We start from the raw sequence: 20,117 nt of genomic DNA on the forward strand, positions 1-20,117 counted from the left end.
CACATAAAAAAAGTCGAACAAATCCTACTCTTATTCTCTGTCTCTTTCTCCCTCACACACACACTTGGGTCCAGTCAGCGTGCCTCATGGGGGGAGCCGGGCTGGCTCCTGTGGTTGATGGTTGGGGCGTCTCTGCTGCTGTGCATTGCCACACTGGTCCTCTTTCCTCTAGAGCCGCACAGACAGCCAGACTCCTGCATGCTGCTGCTGCTGCTGCTGCTGCTGTCGCTGGAACACACAGCTTGTGTCCAGCATTGAGCGCTCTAACAGCATGGCCAGAAAAGACAGAGACATTCCAGCATGTTAGACATTCCCATTAGTTTATTAAATATAGGAAAGAACTGTCTGTGAGTATTTAGTGGAGAGAAAAGAGACAGCAAATAAGGAGAAAGTGAGAAAGGTGTGCTGACTCAGAAATGCAGTTTTCCAGGTTGTCGCTCTGGATGCTGAATGAGGCTTGGTATTGTAACTAAGTTACAATAAGTGGGGAAGGCCAATAATAAATGCACTTACAGTACAAACAAATTATGCTTTTGATACTGAGTGCTCTGTACAGTAAGGGATAATTATGCATTTTTTCCCCCTTAACAGTTTCCTCTTCCCTTGTGACTGACCTCGGCTACATCCTGTTGCAGTGTTTTTACAGTAAGCAAACATCTTTTACCGGTTTTTGTCGTATTTTTGTGCCCCGTTTCAATAAAATCCCCATTATGCTATTGTAACATTAGATATGTATGATGAACTCATTCCTTCTTACCAAAACCCATTCCCATTAAAGGTCAGAAATCCCCAGGATATTGTAAACAGGGTCAATACAAATGTGATGTCACTGAGAGAATGGAATTCCGTGAACCCGAGGGAATACACTTTTGATGCGGTAAATGCTTGTCTTCCCTGTACTTGCGCTATTCCAGGTTAAAATATCCTTCATAATTTAATTAGTATAAATATGTCTTGAAAGTCCACTTTGTGTCACTGTCAGTATAATGTGTTATCGTGTGAATTTAAACCATACAGAAATAATGGCGATCAATGACAGGAATCACTACTTTTATTCCACACTCTCACAATGCTTTTATATTTAAAGGACAGGACAGGACAGGACAGGACAGGACAGGACAGGACAGGACAGGATAGGATATAGGATATAGGAAATAGGAAATAGGAAATAGGAAATAGGATAGGATAGGATATAGGAAATAGGAGATAGGATAGGATAGGAGATGAGAGGATAGGATAGGAGAGGAGAGGAGAGGAGAGGAGAGGAGAGGAGAGGAGAGGAGAGGAGAGGAGAGGAGAGGAGAGGAGAGGAGAGGAGAGGAGAGGAGAAGACAGGATAGGATAGGATAGGATAGGATAGGATAGGATAGGATAGGATAGGATAGGATAGGATAGGATAGGATAGGATAGATGGACAGACAGACAGACAGACAGACAGATAGATAGATAGATAGATAGATAGATAGATAGATAGATAGATAGATAGATAGATAGATAGATAGATAGATAGATAGATAGATAGATAGATAGATAGATAGATAGATAGATAGATAGATGATAGATAGATAGATAGATAGATAGATAGATAGATAGATAGATAGATGGATGTTCTTATGCAAAGCATGTCCCATTTTGTTTGATGTTCTTGATGACAGTTGCTACAGCAATTCCAGCACTTACAAATGTGTCATTGATATATATCAAGCCTAAATTTACCTCTGAGCCTGGAGAGACGGGAACAGGTGGAGATCAGGCACTGCCAAATACTTGTGCCACAAATCTTTTGGGCCATTTTTTCATGGGGGTGTGTGTTTAGGGACCTAGTGTCTCATTTCTGTGTGTATGCATAGCACCCTTTTCAGAACAACAGAGTTTGCAGGGCAACACAACCCACATCAGGGTTTCTGTTCAAAGCCAGCTGGTCTGGCTTTATTAATGCAGGGCGTTTCTTTTGTGTTCATTTTTTTTTATATATAATTTTTTTTTTTTTTTTTTTTTTTTTTTACTGTTTGATTAACCTGGCCCACAGCTGGAGCTGCAGGGTGTGACTTCCTGGGGAAGCACAAGATCGGCACCGGTGAGTTTTTCCTCTCCAAGCTCTTCCCTTCCTCCTTTCCCCTTTTGTGATGAGCCGAAAAATTGTGTCTGTGGAAAAATCTAGAACTGCACAGTGGCCAAGCATAGTATGTTGTAGGGAGAGGTTTTTACATTTGTCCTTTTGTGAGGGGATTTTCAGTTCAAATGGTGTGAGTGGTGAAGTTTGGGGGGTCTGAAACATATCAGGTAAAACGAATTGCTAATAATCCACATAATAATTTGTACTAATTTATATAATTAATCTACAATTGACACAAGGACTGTCTAATCATGAGATTATTTGCTGTTTTTATGTTGTTTTTATTCCTCAACGTCAGACTAAATTATTACTCCCGTTCAGAGTAATTGAATCCAACAACTATTTGCTTGGTTTGAAATGAAGCATGGGGGAAACCTCCTAGTCTCAGAACAGCAGTGTTGATTCTTCTCACTTGTGAGCTAGCTGCCACAACAGAATCAATATCAATTTGAATCACTCTGGCCTTAGTACAAGTTTGACATTGCTAGTTTAAGTTTGAAATAACAGGGGAATAGGTTAGCATACACTAGCAGTAGCGGTCTGAACAGTTTGACAAGTTTGCACATGAGAACTCAGGGAGTCTGTGGGAAGTGTTTAAAATGAAAGAAAACAGATAAATATTTCATAATTCTGAGACATACAGAAAATGTAAATACAAAGTTATCACATACTGTATAATAAAGATGAATGCCTGTATTATTCAGAAAACAATATGTTGCAAAGACGAGAAGATGTGGGGTTTTTTTTCTCAAAAATAATATTTTTCACTCATATGTTATACGTATATATATTATATATATAAGAAATACATTTTGCAGTTTAAAACAACAACATAAGCTTAGTTTTTACATCAACTTAATCCTTATATGAAAGTAAATATTTATACAATGTAGTGTGTGTGTGTGTATATAATTACAAAAAATGTAAGTGCATTGTTGAAAAAGTATATATGTATATATATATAATAATTCTGTACTTTAAATATTTACAATATTATTAAGACTGAACAATATACGCTTAGTTTTGACATCAGCTTAGTCCCTTGAGAATAAAATCGGGATTCAATCTGCTTCTTCCTCTATAGTTTATTTGCATTCTGAGAACAATATTTCTGAGGCAGCATATTTTTAAGAAAGCATCCCTTGCAAGCTTTCTGCCATCTAATCCCTCTCTTCCTGGGTGTTCAGGGTGTGACATTCAGCACCCCCCACCAACCCACCCCATGGAGACACCGGCAAGGCAGCTCTGACCCAGTTTACCAAAGCTCCCATGTTTGTCATTTGAAAAACTTTCTCGCTACCAAAATAAATAAATAAATAAAAATCTTTGATCTGAATTGTGGTTGGAAAAGAGCGTTGTTTTCTCGCAGCAAAGGTGGTGCACTTTGTAGAGGAGGCACCCTTTTCTTTTTGAACCCTTCTCTGTCTATTCGCCAGTGGCTATGTCAGGATTCAGTTTGTCTGCCTGTTTGTGTGTGTGTGTGTTTCCGTGCACTAGTCCTCTTCTCCCAGCTCCCGCAGGCTCCTGTGTTATTTGCAAAATTTGTAATAGCCCCAAATTAACCTGAAATTACACAAATATGGCAGTCAGCCTTGTTTGCTTTTGCTCATATATAAGAGCATTTAAAAGCATAAGTGATCTGACTTTAGCTAAGAACTGAAGCCACTCGGCTTTACTGGTGCGCCATAAACAGACCTATTTGTGCACTAATGCAGTCTACAACTACGAAACATATATGGTGTTGAGAAATGAACCCCCCACATTTATTTATATTAATCGAAGTTGGCACGCAGGCGTCGCAGTAGTTACCATCCTTATGTTGCATATTGCAGATCCAGATGCCATGTTCTTAGGTTTCATGCTTCCACATTACTCTCTATTGGAGGAGAATCTTATATTTAAAACAAACGGTGACATATTAAACACATGGAAACAGTTTCATCTCTGTAGCGTTGAAAAAAAATGGAGGATTATCTTTAACCTATAATTGCTCACAGTGACGGCTTACTTTTCTTTCTCCTCTCTCTTTTTCATAATCTAATTCCAATATTTCACACTGGAGCTGTAGTCTTGGCCGTCTGACGTTGCTCCTTTCTTTATTCTCTTTCTCTGTTTCTGCTCATCCACTCCTCTGCCCCTTGGAGAGGGTGGCATCGGCGCAGCGCTCCGCTCCGCTCAGCTCCTCCGTGGGTCTTACATGTTGGATGGGGCCCGTCTGAATCTACAAAACACGAGTGCTTCACCGCCTTTTGATCTCAGGCTAATCTCTGTTGCCTGCCTCCAGTCTCATCTTGTTTGAATAAGAATGAGTCTGGGGTGCTATTGCAGGCACAAAGAGGTTTAGGCGGCATCCGTTCAGCAGAGCAACGCTGCGCGGGTATGTGTACAGCCAGATTCACTTCTCAAGACTCAGCGCTCATATGCTTCTATATTCTCCAGTGTGAAGCTTCTGCGGGCGTGTGTGTGTAAAGGTGGTTTTCTGACTTGTTAAAAACCTCTGACGTTTCATTTTGTCTAAGTAGTCAATGAGTGAATTTCCCTGTAAATATAATGGGAATTTGAGATCCAACCATGACTTATCTAAAGTGTCTCGTATTGATGAAACCTTTAAAAAGTCACCGCATATCTACAAAGGCACCAAAAATGAAAATGATGTTATTATTTACCCACACTGATGTGCTTTAAAACCAGTGTGACTTTCTTTCTTATGTGGAAGGATACATTTAACAAAATGTCCAAGCTGTTCTTGTCCATACAAAGAACGTTAATGATGAATATGACATTCCACCTCCACAAATTGAAAAAAAAAAAGTGAAAAAATTTTTCAAAGCAAGATATTCTGTGAATAATGACTACATTCAAAAGTTTGGGGTCAGTATGGTTTTTGGTTTATTTATTTTTTGTAACATTTTTTACAGTACCTTTGTTATAAATGTTACATGTAGTTAGGTACTATAGTAAAGTATATGCACAACTACTCTACATGCAACTAACCCTAAACCAAACCCTAATCCTAACGATAAGTGCATGTATTTAATTAATATTGCTCAGTCCATTACACTGCAACAGAGACACCTTAAAATAAAGGGTTATGTGTCCTTGTCACAGTGTAATTATACAATTAAGTACTAAGTAATAGTGATTAACTACATGTACTTACTTTATAATTAGGGTTAAGGTTTGGTGTAGGGTTAGTTGCATGTAACTTTGCATAATTGACTGTCATTACTATAGTAACTACATGTAAAATGTTTAACAGGGTCGCTGTAAAATAAAGTGTTACCAAATAAAGTGTAGCCTTTTTTCCCAAAGAAAGAAAGTAATACATGTATAGTTACACTGTAACAAAGACACCTTAAAATACAGTATAACCTTTTTTTTCTTAAACAGTTATTTTAAAATGTAATAATACTTCACAATATTACACTTTTTACTGTATTTTATTCATCACAGTATAAATGCAGCCTAGGTGAGCGTATGAGGCTTCTTTCAAAAACATTAAAACATTTTAGAATGGTAGTGTACATTTTTGTATTCTCACATGAAGGAGATAAAATAATGACTTGAGAAATGAGTTTTCTTTTTTGGGTGAACTTGTAAACGTATGCCTTGTAAAATCTTGGTTTGAGTAATTTTCGTGTAAGGCTATTATAATAGCACAACCTTTCCATTGTGGTGTAGACCTAAGATCCAGTCTGTTCTGTAGTTTATGTGGCATAAAGAGGGGCTTCTCAGTTCATGTCCTCGGGTCAAGAGGACAGTGGTCCTGTTTTTTGGTTTTTTTTTTTTTACTACAGTCTGAGAAGAGAAAGCAAGAGAGTTTGATTTCTTTACCACCTGAAGTGTGCACGAGTGTAACTGGGCAGCAGTTTCAAGAAAAGAGAGAGAATGAGAGAACAACACAGACAAAAAGTGAAGGGATGAAAGAGTAAAATAACTATATTTGATGTCTAATAAGAGTTTGGGACAGAAACGTTCTCTTAGAACACACACACACACACACACATCAGACATACTTATACATGTACGTAACCACCCCCCGCACAGATAATCTACACTGTCTGGTATAGCAACTGTTATGTGACCAGTTAGGAATATACATAAGAAAATACAGGTAGAATTTCCATTGCCTGTCCATAATGCCCACCATCTGTTAAGACCCGACTTCTGCACAAGCTCAGGAAACACCGGTTGGCACTGTAAGTCTGGAGACAGAAAAATGTGATGTTGGCATCTTTTTTAGTGTCGCCGTTGAGGGGAAAAAAAATTGAAACAATGAAATAACTGTGCAAGTTTTGAAGAGGTTATGAGTGAATTAGTTTTCACCGTTCAAAGGAGGAAAAATCATTAGAGTATGATTTTATTTTAAATATTTTTATTTTTCCAGCTTTTAACATTAGACAGACAAAGGGAACTTTGAGCTAAATGGTAAAATGTACAAAGATGTAAAATAAGATGTGATTTAATCAACTGCGTAATTTAGGAAGCAGCAGACTTTCTGAAATAAAGAGACTGACAATTTGAGGTGGTCTAAGTATGGGACAGAGAGTAAGTGCCAGTGCATTTATTGAGAGATTTGTACCTCATATTTATTTATTTGTTTAAATAAATGCATGTTACTGTGAGTCAACGTATGCTTGCTGCTGTATCGATTTGACTTACAGTTAAACTATTGTATTTAGTTATGATGGAGAGGGTTGACTCTTCTGTGAGAAAGCCTTAGTGTGCCCCTGCTGGCAGAGGTATGTATTGCAGTTACACATTTTACTCACAAGGCAGAGAGCTTTTCCAAGAAATTGCCCTTTAAGCTGTGCTTTTACATGTTTGGAGCTAAAGTAAATATAGATTTTAACTTTTACTGTCATTTGACACTAACTCCTATTCAGGCCTCCATTAGCAAGTGGGACAGAGTACAGGTGTATTGACAGGGGAGATAAAGACTTCAGTAGAGTGCAGGGTAACTGGAACTGGGGTGGCTTTTTCCAGCACACAGCTTTAATACTGAAACCAGAGCAGCAGCATCCTGCACAAAGGCTTAACCGTGTTGTGCTGCTTGTGGTTCATTTATAATGAATCAAAGGTGTAGCGTTCACGCGCTGTTTGCCCAACAGAACATGCAAATTACCAAATTTGTCCCCACACGAGTCAACACTTCACTACCGGTTTTCTTCCAACCACAATATGCGTTAGCGTGCTCAGGTGTTATTTAAATGCAATGAAGAGAGGGCTCAAACCGTGATGAATTCATCAGCTATGCGCTTTCAGAAGTTTCTAAGTTACATGCTTGGAAAAGTTAAAGTTGCACTATTACTTTGAGATGGATTGAAAGTTACAACTACATGTAAAATTGCTTGCTGTAGATAAAGACTTTGAAGGGTCAGAGGAGCTAATGTAAAATGAGATCTCAGCTTCCCTTGAGAACTTATTGCTGAACTTGTTTGCCTGCCCACAAATTGTCAAAAAAAAAAAAAACCTTGACAAAATGATGGCACTGATTTAATTAGTTAGCTGGGTGGTTACAAAATAATTGAATTAATGAATCTGTATGAGTAAAGGTAAACATGCAGAGGCCTGTTGTATCTATCTATCTATCTATCTATCTATCTATCTATCTATCTATCTATCTATCTATCTATTCAAATAGATAACAATTTCTGAAAAGTGATATAATATGGCCTAAGATATAAAAGTAATATAATATAAAAGTAATATCTGCCTGCCTGGATTTTGACACATAAATATATGAATAACTTGAAGGGAAAGTTTCAAAAGTCAGTTTCAAATTGATTGATTGAATGATTGATTGATTTGTTCACTCACTCACTTCGGCCTACTTACTTTGCTTACCTACTTACTATATTTACATACATTTTTTCCCGTCATCCTATGGCTAGCGTTACATTATTTGACCACGCTCTTATTCAGGCAAATGCTTTTAACCCATTGAAGTGTGATCAGACACAAAAGAGAATGCAGCGTGGCACTGGCGCACGTCTGTGTGACAGACACAAACGACTCACGCGCACAGAAAAGCAGCTTCAGACAGCGCTTGAACGGACAAAAACACACAAAATTATGCCAAATTGCCTGTTTTGTCGAGTATCCTCGCAAGCACAGTCTTAAATTAGTTTAATTAAGTCTTAATTGAACGTAAAGAGTTGTGAGAAAATGGGATGCGTGTGTCATGTGCTTTATGGTCTTAAAGTGACAGCAGCCTAATTAACTTACTGCTGTGCCAATGTTAATCAAAGAACAAAAGAAAAAGAGAAAATCCCTCACTTGTCTTGACTGAATAACTTTTGTAGCTTAATAAGGATTCATCTATATTTAATTTTTAAATTTATGCTGGGAAGACTGTGAAGTTTTTGACAACTTTATTCAATTTCTGTTTACCCTGTTAGATCTACCTGAAAATCTTAAAGCACTGTTTACGAGGTTACATGGATAAAAGACAATGAAAACAACTTTTTGTGAATTTTCACAGGGCAAGTAAAAATCTGAACTGGTCTGACTGGGCCAATAGAAAAAAAAATGTGCCCTGATATATTGAAGAGTACAGGTAAATGGCATTTATTAAAATGGGTTTATGTTAAGATTTTTTTTTATTATTCACTTAAATTAAAAGTTGTTATATTTTTTAAAGCCTAATAAATGTTCAAATGTTTTCAATTATGTAATGCTGAATGCCTATAATTAATGTCTAAATTTGAGGGGGGGGGGGATCTCTTTCATAGAGACATTAGCAGCAGTCGTATCAGTGATAGTGGCCTTCTTTCAAAAAGTGATGCAATTAAACAAATATTTAAAATATAGGCTACTGTCTTTGTTGTTTCTACATTAATTTGGAGATTAAATGCAAAATAATTACAATATAAAAATATATTAAAAACTTTAATGGTAGGTGTGATTAATCGTGATTAATTACAGAAAAATGTGCGCTTAATTGGCTATGTTTTCAATCGATTGACAGAACTATAATTTAGATATAAATGCATACTGAACTGAGGCAGAAACTAAAGTGCCATTTCGTAGCCATCTTAAGCCATTTCTAAACTCTTTTTGAGACTCTTACATAACTTTGTGCTGCATAAATACCCCAGTTAGTACATGTGTTTTTCCTCTACCTGTCTGTATGTGTCTATCTGTCTAAATCTTCAATGTTTAGGAGAGAAAAGAGGGCAATAAAAGGGAAATGGGTGAGATTAAAGGTGGCAGAGAGAGAGAGAGTGCGAGAGAGAGAGGGGAGGGGAGGGGAGGGGAGGAGTGAGATAAGCAAGGAGGGGAAAAGAAGAATCTATGATCTGGCCAGACCTGGGAGACAGGCTCATCCCCAACGTTCTCCTGCACTGTGAAAGCTCAGCGCTGGTGTTTGAGCACTTGATGGTGACAGACAGATTGTGTTTTCACATGAGTGTGATCAGCAACAGATTACACACGTATACTCACGCACACACTCATACATTAACAGCCTTGCTTGTTCCTGTTTGCCAAAGAAAATGTGTTGATGTTTATCGTGCTCTTAAAATAAAACGAAATAGAGGCCTTGTCCCATATCCTCCCCGAACACGCTACTTATGTCTGACTGAAGATAATAAGACACACGTGGGTAACTACTGGGCTCCCGAAAAGAAAACAACGTAGGCGGGATTGTTGTCAGCCACTAACATTGTGTATTTATCTTCCATCTTCTTACATCTGCTCATTACAAACATGAACAGATGAGGTCGAAACCTCAAAATTACCTTTCTCTGAAAAGCCTCTTGTATGTGTATACGAAATGACATAACTGCTACTGGACACTTTCCTTGTGGCTTTGAACTTACTGGAAATCGGATTGTTGATCCTGAGTGATGGCAAGCAGGTTCAGTTTGGACCGACAGTCTGGTAGCGAACGACAGCCAAGGAAAACAAGAGGGAGAATAATTCATGTGTGTGCATGTATACAGTATGTGTCTGTCTGTTTGTAAATTAGGTCATGAAACCTAACTTAACATTTTTTTTTAATGTTTCAATTGACATAAATCCCCTTTTGAGATATTACAGTAAAGTGCCTTTGGGGAGTGTCTTGACACGACAGGCAAATTTAAAAATTTGAACAAACTCATTAGTCAGCTCTACTGCACAATGCTTAGTAGACTGAACTAATGTAGTGAAAGTTACCAATCTAAATAAAACCAAATATTAAAACATATCTAATTATTTAAATGTATTTTACAATTATGTTATAGATTTTATTTGGTCTTAAAGTGTTACATAAATGGCACCTTTAACTATATATATATATATATATATATATATGGTGAGAACTTTATATATATATATAGTTTTTAAAAGAAAAGTAAATCATCCATTAAACAACTTTCTGTATAAAACTCCTCTTTGTAGAATTTAAACTGTGCGAATAACAGCCCAAACTGGTCAGAGAGAGGGAAAAAAGAGGCATCAAAGAGAATGGCAGGATATGACAGGAACAAAATGTAATAAACAGAGCAATTCCAAGAGGGTCCTCACACCATCGGTGCTCGGGCCCTAAATATTTACTTGCAAATGTGTAATAATTGCGATTCTCTGCATATCAAGCTGATATCTAAGGCAAATGATTATTTATGTTTTAAACTGCAAATTCTTATTCAGATCTACATCAATGAGATACGGTATAGTTGCTGTAGTTACTGTTGTTTCTGTTCCTCTTCCTGTTCTTTATCTAGTTTACCAACCACATGAATATGCAAGAGGCAACTCAATAACGGTGTTTATATATTTATTTATTCCTTTTGTAGTTCACCCAGCCATGCAGTGTGTCTTGAACACTGTGCCTAGATATAGCTATTAACACAGAAAGAATTTCTCTCTCCCTTTGTGTCTCTTCACCAGGTGCCAACTAAACAAACACAAGCGCACACTGAAACCTAAGAGGGTCTTCCTGCTGAAACTGTGCACTGGAGCTGGAAGAACTGAAGGAATTGTGAACACGGTGGGTATAACGTAATATACATGCTTTTCAAATGGACGTACGATTAATAAAAATTAGTTTGTGGCCTGAGCTTGAGGCTAAAGATATTTTCATTGATATAGTGTGATGAACTGTCCATGTAAATATACGTATGGTGAAACAGAGAATCTGATGAAACTTAGCATGTGCTATCATATAGCTGGTGGAACCGAAGGCGTATTGATCTAGATATTGAAATTACCAATAAAAATGGAATTCAAGATTACAGTGTCGTGTGACCCAGAAGTGGGATCCCAGGGAAGCTGATGCCCGTGGGTCCAGTTACAGTCTGTCAGGGAGATTAGCAGGTTTTATTAATTCATTTACTGATTTCATGTTTTACCTCTGCCTCTGGTTTGTCTGTCAGTGACTCAAGTGGTGCTTATGGTTAATTCTAAAGCATTCATTTTATGAAACAATGAAATATCAGTGTGAAGCAATTCAGATGACCGCTCTAAGATGGGGAACTGAAAAAAAAACAGCAATATGATAGTTTCTGTTCTTTTGTCAACCCCTTAAAAGTGAATTCAACCATTATTTTGAACATTCACAGGATGGTCTTTGGTTTAGCTAATTCTCATATTTTAATTCATTGGTAGATGTGTTTAAATCCATTCATGGTGGGACAGATCTGTCTGTGATTTATTCATGTTTAGCATGTGTTAAAGTACTTATCTCCAGTGATAAGGAACCTCATTTAAATATATGGTGAGAAGATGGGTTGTCTTGCTGGGCTGTGAGAGGGCACTAATGCTTATATGAGAAATGTTCACTCTCTTGAGTTGTCTTGAGTCCTTTGTGTTATTTTATAGATTCTTCAGATCTGAGTTCATTGGAGCAATGCTTCGTAGATGGTTTTCGAAAGAACTTACAAACTTAAATTACAAACTGTATATTTCATCTACTTACACTAAACCTACCCCTCACAGAAAACTTCCTGCATTTTTACATTTTCAAAAAAACTAATTCTGTATGAATTATAAACTTGTGTACCCATGGGGACCTCAATTTAGGTCCCCACAGTGACACAAGTCCCCATGAGTCTGTGTGCATTTAGGTTTAAGTCCCCACCGGGTACACACACACACACACACACACACACACATAAATAACTTGGATTTTCATGTTTTAAGGGGACATTACTTTTTATACTGTGCAAACTATATTCTATCCCCTAACAATTAGGCCTACATAATATAGGCTATAGTAAAATATTCAGTTCAATAAAATTAATTAAAAATCTACTTATTATCTCATAATATCACATTGTTAAAAAAAACTCTGGGTACAAATGAAATTAAAAGTCACAAAGCTAAAGGTAGCCTACCATTGTGTCTGTGCACAGTTTAATACACGGTGTGATTTAACTTGATCAGGTAGGAGATAAAAACGCATTAGTGTTGCGCTTCTTTCATTAAAACACTGGAGTGATGTAAGCCCGTCCCCCTTCAAGAGTAAACCCGATTATTTGCCCTGCGTATAGCGAGAGAGAGAGAGAGAGAGAGAGAGAGAGAGAGAGAGAGAGAGAGAGAGAGAGAGAGAGAGAGAGAGAGAGAGAGAGAGGCGCGCGCGGAGCTCAACATCATCAGTCGCAATAACGGCTTAATCATTCCTCACCGTGGACGACCGACACCAACCTCAGCATCTGAAACGCTTTATTAGACACGAGAAAAGAAACACGCATTTAGAAAACGACACTTTTCCCAGGTGCTGCTGGTGATTTTTGCTGGATTTTAAGTGTGAAGCACCAGTCCACCCGGCGGCTCAACACCTTCCTTCAAACCGCAGGACAAACTTCACCGGACACACTTCAGACGCGCCATGAAGTAAGTGTGACACTGATACCCTACACCGGTGTGTGTTTGTTCGTTGATACATTGTGTGACATTGTTGTTAAGTAAACAATAATATAATGAGTTAACATCACCGTTATTTCGTGAGATCATAAGGTAGAGAGTTAAAGTAGCTCCGTTAAGAAAGTTGACATGACAACACATGTCACTATTAGTGTTTCTGTAGCCTATGTAGACGTATTATTATTTTTGTTTACAGGCGCGTGCTTTTGTTTGGGTCTTGTAAAGTGCTTTATCGGCTCGCAGAATAAACCAAACCACTTTACAGAGGTCATGCATGGATGTACTGTTACTGCCGTCGCGAATACAGTCAAAGAGCTGTGCGATGTTGTGTGAAGGTCCGAGGGTCATCAGACTAAAAATGCAGTATTGAATTAAAACTGGCGTTCAAATATGATCAACATTCATTCGTGTGACAATATTCATTTCTGCTTTCTATTATCAGACTATATGCAGGTAGGCTAGTTCATGTGCTACTGCCTAAAAAAATTATTTGACCAAACTTGTGGTAGCAAATCCACACATAAATAAAACTAAAAACTCACGAAAAAAAAAAAAAAAAAAAAAAAAAAAAAAATCACAGCATCCTGATTCTGATCAAGAATAGCAACAAAGTCATTAAATACTACACTAACTCAGGCTGAGAGACCATCCGTTTATTATATATCCAAAAGTCCATATTCAGTGTTCAGTTTTATGAGGGTTAATTATGTGTTCTTCTCCTCAGTAGCCTAAGCTTAAACTTAAGAGTGTATTTGCTTAAAACAAGTTTATAGACATACAAATTTGTGAGTGTGTGTGTGGTGTATATATATATATATATATATATATATAGCCTATTATTCCCAATTAAATCTAGAGAGAACAGTTAAGTTGAGGGTCAAGTTTCATTTCATGCAACCATAAATATTAAAGTATATATCAAGGCAAATAAGTGCGTATTTGTCTGTATATATATATATATATATGTGTGTGTGTGTGTGTGTGTGTGTGTGTGTGTGTGATATTTGTGTTTGTGTGTGAGCAGTTGTAAGAAGCTGTTATAATCTAATTACATTTTGAAGTAACAAAATAAACTGGTATCTGCTAAAATGTGACAATCTGCATACTTTAACAAGTAAAGGTGAAGATAGATACAGATGTAAATGAATGAATGTGATTGTTTAATTAACAGGAGTTATTTTTTGTCACTTTTTTGTACTCAATTTTTTGTAGCATTCCTGTGCTTATAGGAAATTACCGTGAAATAATATGTTATGTCATTGTTTTTTGTAAAAAACAGTTTAAGCTAAATTTTGACTATAGATACAATTTCTCCACGCAAAAAGGCGTCACGTATTGTATTTCTGTCACTTCTACCACAAGTGCACTCTTTTTCAGACTATACTGTCAGACAGGCGACACAATCAATGAAGCTCCTGTATGTGTGTGCATGTACGTGTGTGTGTGAGTGTCTCACCTGTTGCTCTCCTGGGATTTAGTGTTTGCTTAATCTGCCCAAGAGGAAAATGAACACACTCACATGTGGACTCATATGATTACACTCAGAGAGTCCTCTCATAGCCGTGCACATATACGCGCACACACGCACACACACACATGAGCGGTCGTCCTCAGACCTGTCGTATAGGAAATCACTGGGGATTAGGCTTCTGTCGATTCACAAAACCAACAGTGACAACATGGCCTTACACTTCTCTCAAAGAGGGATCAGCTCTCCACGTGTCACTCTGATTGGCTGAGCTACTTGAGCCGATTGTCAGAGGCATTTACAGGCACAGTTTGTGTACCCCTCCAAAGCACAAATGTATTGTCTTTAGATTTGTCCTAATAATCACTAGGATTTTTTTTTTTTTTTTGCAGTTAGGTAAATTACACTTTTGCGTGGAGTGGGATGAATGATTATTGATCTTCAAGCAAAGGTAGGCATTATGAAAAAAAATATATATATAGTAATGAATAGTCATTAATCTAAATGTGTTCTATTCCCCCCCAAAAAAAACAAAAGTCATAATATATCTTTAAACCAAACATTTACCACTATCTCCTAAGTTTCATGAGCTCAAAAAGAAACACAGAGTCTTTATTTTCATTGTAACTCTTCAGCAATAATAATAAAAAAGTAATATCAGCCCGTTTTATTACACAGCAGTGTGTTAATTTTGAGTCAATGAAGTCAAACATTTTCTCATTTCGTTTTTTCCGTACTCTCTTTCTCAGCTTCATTTACTTGGCTAAAAAAATAGTTTAATAAAGCAAATAAACCAGCTCCAGATAAGTCATTTTTACCCTCAAAGAGGTTATGATATTTGGCATTAGCTGAACGTACCCAACGCGTACGAGTCCTGGTTTTTGCATAATGAATTTAACTTTGCTTCTGTCTCTATTTTGTAATTAGCAGTGACGCTTGGCAACTTTCTTTCCCGCTGTAAAGTGGAAGGTGGTGTATGGAGTTGATTCACCAGAGTGCTGCTCAATCACAGAGGAATAGTCCTGCCTTTGATGTTTAATTATATTGTGAAAAGAATACTTCTGCATAAAATTGAATTTTTCAGCTGAACGTTCTGTGTTCTAAAGATCTGCTGTGGGCTTACGTGGTACGTAACGAACACACAGTGATTATTATGTATGCTAAAGAAGTCTGCGTGTATGTGGCTGGAAATAGTTCTGAGAGTTGTGTATGTGGATGTGCATTTGCATGATATGAGAAAGAACGCTATTTTACTGTGTATTTGTACACGAGCAGATGATAGAAAGCTATGAAGGATGGTAGAGGCTGCCACGAGGAGGCTGCGATGACAGACAAGTCAGTGTGCGTGCGTACACCGAATGAATGTGCGCAACATATCACGCTGCGGACATGAAAGAGGTGCTGCCCCCCCCCCCCCCCCACCCCCCACACAAAAAAAAAGGTGACTCCTGTTTCTTATAAACTCCTCTTCAGATTTGGGTGGTCTAGCAGGGAACCTTTTCTGGCCTTAAGCATCGAAACGCTTCCACTTTGGTCAGATTCTTAGGAAAACAGAGCACATTTTATGCTAGATAAGAGTTCACAGAACAGTAGACACAGTTTAGGAAAGGGTACATCCCTGCATTCGAGAGCACATTTTATCTAGCCGTGCATAATTGATGCAATCCAGCATTTTATATACAGAGAATGTACGACGTGTTGTATTGGCTGTTCTACGTTAGTTAGAGTTTGAGATTCAAAAAATCAGGTTCAGAGATTTCACACATTCTCTAAACGCACCAAACAGTATATGATGACGAAAATCACAGGATCGTGACACTTTGAAAGTGTCAAGAAGACCTTCGAGTAAAATTGCTAAAAATATACACCTCACGTATCCGGTCAGTTTTACTTGCAAAACTTTTCATTAACCATCTCGATCTGTGTTTGCCGACTCCATGCTTAAACGCATTGTTCCATGATAAAGCACAGTGGCACGGTGTGTGCGACTTGCTTCACGGCACACTGGTGGATTCGGGCCAAAAAAGCGACGAAAAACTTCAAAAAAAATAAAAAATGAGAGACGAGTCGAGAGGTTAGGGGAGGGGAAAAAATGCTGAAATATTTTCCAGCAAATGTAATTTATCTTTGTCAGTGGGGCAGCATAGCCCAGTCATTCTGTAAGGCTCTCCGGTGAGAGGGGGGACAGAGGGCCCTCTATGCCCCAGCTTCACATAACATTCATAACCCCGACGTCTCTGTCGCCGAAGCTGCCCGTAGCACAGTGCCGTGTGGCAAGGCGTATATTTTTAGCAATTTACTCGAAGGTCTTCTTGACACTTTCAATGTGTCACGATCCTGTGATTTTCATCATCATATACTGTTTGGTGCGTTCTTTTTTTTTTTTTTAGCTCGTTGGGTAGTAAACACGGGCCACTGCGTCTGACAACTGACAGACGTGATTCAGATACGTTTGAACATAAAACGTCGGGAGGAAATAAGAGTTTCTTTTCATTAGTGTGAGGTTGAGGTGTTTCATTCAGCCGAGCTTGCAAAGACAGCCTCTCAGGCGGCTCGCAAGAGCAGCTTCTCACGAGCGGTGTCCTGCCAAGCTGCACACGTGTGTCTTTCTGCAGTCATCTGCGCCCTTCTCAACAGCGGCCTGTCAGCAGCGGAGGCTGAAACTTCGGGGGAAAAGCGTGCCGTGCTGGACACTCGAGATTCAAGGAAGAGAAAGAAAAAGAAAAGTCGTGAATACAGAAGGGGAGATGTGTCTGTGAGCCTGGCATTGTGACACTTAATGCCTTTATGTTTGTGGTGGCGTTTACAGGGTCCTTCAGCAGGCTGTCACCCACCTCCAAAATAACCAATCAGACCAGCCAGTTTCAGCCTTTGGCTGTCTGCTCTGTCTTAAGTCGGTTTTATTCCACAATAAATGACGGGTGCTATTAATTTTAGACTGTGTAGAGTAATATATTAGAATAATACATATAGCACACATTTCATTTTCTTTCTTTGTTTTATATCTAACAGTCAAGGAACTATCAGTTTTTTTCTTCATACTTATCCCCCCTCCCCCTTCTCCACAGTACACTGTTTACTTTGATGTATGTCTTTTCTTCCAGTAGTTACTCCGAAGTACAGCCAATGATGTCATTAATTTTATTACAGATGCTCCATCTGGAAAAGAGGAGAATAAAAGAGAGAGATGGAGAGAAAAACTAGAGTGAGAGAGAGAAAGAAGGAAAGGAAATGTGCGGCACCGACTTGTATGCATAATTAATAAGACCAGCACTTCATTTGAAACTTCAGGGTTTGCTGGCCAGTGCAGGACGGGACGTGGAGTGCTCAGCTTTATATGGTGAAGTGTGGAGGTGGCTCCTTTCACCTGCAGCTGCTCTGTTACAGCCCCTCTGGAAAAACAAATAACCTTGTGCGTGCGTGCGTGCGTGTGTGTGCGTGTGTGTTTATGCCCGTGCTCAACCCTGACAATGGCGGGAGCTCCTGACATTAGACCATGTGACGCAGGCGTGTCATTAAACTGCTTGCTGGCCCGTAGCCCACACTTCCTAAATGTTGCTGTCCCGCCAGAAATAGCTCAGCCATGAGATTGACTTTTTTTTTCCGCCTGTGTTTGTCTGCATGTGTGTGCATATGTGCGCCAGGGACTACGATTGTGAGCCTGCAGTATTGTTCAGGTTAAAATTGGTCACTGTCTTATTTTTGGATCAGAGCGGCTCACGGGTTATAAATAGACAAGGAAAGGAAGGGAGATACCTGCCGAGACTCTGGCGAGCTCTGTTGTCCCCCACCGCCTAATGTTCACGTTGTATCCTCTCTATATCATGCTCTCCTTAAACAGACCTTGATATGTGTGGTTTTAACAGGAACTTATTAAATGGAAAATAGTCATATGACTATACGTTGCAACAGAGCTTTTAGACTGTTGTATGGTCTTCACGGTTGGTGAAGAGAAGAGAATAGAGAAAAAAAAATAGTGCGTAGGCACGGAGTGTAATCTAATAGGGCGATGTCCACATTATGGAATATTTTTAGAAGTGAGGTACTAATTTTATTTCTTCATTACAAACTTGAGCTGTTTAGGAACTTTAAAGTATTTTCCCACCTCCAGTAGATTTACCACATTCAACGCCACTATGTGAAAATAGTTTCACTAAATAAATAATGAGAGAAAAAAAAAGGTTTGTCAGGAACTTACAAAGTGTTTTATATGAATGTGGATCTAAATATTAAATTAAAAAAATATTATTTATTATGACTCAGTCAATCTGAGAACATTAGATTACACAAACAAAAGTGTTTTAAGGGTTAGATCAAGTATACGTATAGTTCCTTAAGATAACATTCCTTAAAGAAAATTATGCTAAAGATAAATTGCATAAAATTAGTCTCTGTGTAAAACATTACTTCAAGGTACTTTAAGAAAATAGTTTAGTTTACATAATATTAAAAAAATTGGGGTAAGAAATTCTTACTTTTGTTCAGAATGGATGCATAAAATGAATCAAATGTGACAATAAATACATTTATAATGCTGCAAAAGATTTCTGTAGTAATGGCTGCTGAAAGAAAATCAGCTTTACTAAATAAATAAAATATATTTACTACATTTTAAAATATATTGGAATCTTTTAAAATTGTAATTAAAATTGTAATTGTCACAATATTACTTTTTACTGTATTTTTAATCAAATAAATGTACTGCTGATTGTAATATAATCCCTTTAAAACATTTAAGAATCTTAAAGAGTGCAAACTTTTGAACGCTAGTGTATATTTGATTGACAAACCTCAGTGTGAACAGCTCTGCACTTATGTCCCCAGCCCTGTTGCCAACGGTTAAGATTGTGAATTAATGATGTGGCATGATTGAATTTGACTCGGCAAACATTCCTGCTAGCTCGCCCCAGTTTCCCGCTGGTGTCTCTCTAGAGGGGTTGTGTATTGGACCTCTGGACTCTACGTTAGCACCTGTAGACCGCAGAGAAGCCTGAACATAGGCCTGACACCTTGGATAGATTAGGACAAATTTAGAGTCTGAAGAGGAAAAGAGGCGTATTTACTTGCATCTGCATTATAAATGCACAAAAATGATCTCTAAAATATATATTTTTTACTGCAATTTTCTCTTTCAACAACTTTGGATTGGTCCCACCAGAGTAGAGGACACACAATGGACATCATTTCATTATGTTGACATGGTTGCTTTTATCCTCAGGTTATTGTTACATAGGTCAGATTAAAAGCCCTGTGCTCTGAAGGCCTGTTAACGTAGGAGGTGTAATCTTATTAGATACATCATCATCTTTCGCAAGAAAGAGGAACTGCTCTTGTCAAGCTTCAGTGCGCAGGTGAAGAAACCTCATGTTAATAAAGCGGCAGTTAGCCTCTTTTCCTCTCTCCCTGAACGGGCATGTGCCGTTATATTAATGTGTTTATGACAGTTTAATTGGATAAGCAGGCCGCTCGTAAAAAGCCTACAACTGTTTTTCGCTAAGGAAAGCGCAGACCTTTTTTTCTCCACGTTCTGCTAGGCAGCCCGTCGATGACCCACTTCTGAGATGGTCGAGAAAACAAGGAAGAGCCGAGAACAATTTGTGGAGAATGACGGAGAGAGGGCAAAAAAAGAAGGTTAATTTTGTTGGGAAGTCGATTCGAAATCCTTTTTCACTTTCTCGCTTCCTT

General features: G+C 38.2%; 1 protein-coding gene across 6 annotated transcripts in view; it reads left to right on the plus strand.

The window, feature by feature from the left end:
* Positions 1–1,974: 1,974 nt before the first annotated feature.
* The window catches only part of mef2cb (myocyte enhancer factor 2cb), a 78,275-nt gene continuing 60,132 nt past the window's right edge, over positions 1,975–20,117 (plus strand). For 2 of the 6 annotated variants that reach the window (XM_056233342.1, XM_056233345.1), the window contains exons 1-2: positions 1,980–2,077; positions 10,991–11,090. The gene's annotated coding sequence lies outside the window, so the exon portion shown is untranslated. Of the gene's footprint in view, positions 2,078–10,990; positions 11,091–12,847; positions 12,935–20,117 lie in introns of those variants that run through there. The other 4 variants (XM_056233348.1, XM_056233347.1, XM_056233346.1 and 1 more) reach the window with 4 other exon arrangements.

This window comes from Rhinichthys klamathensis, unplaced genomic scaffold (genome assembly GCF_029890125.1).
Source record: "Rhinichthys klamathensis goyatoka isolate OS25496 unplaced genomic scaffold, OSU_Roscu_1.1 h1tg000369l_1, whole genome shotgun sequence".
Classification (NCBI taxonomy): Eukaryota; Metazoa; Chordata; class Actinopteri; order Cypriniformes; family Leuciscidae; genus Rhinichthys; species Rhinichthys klamathensis.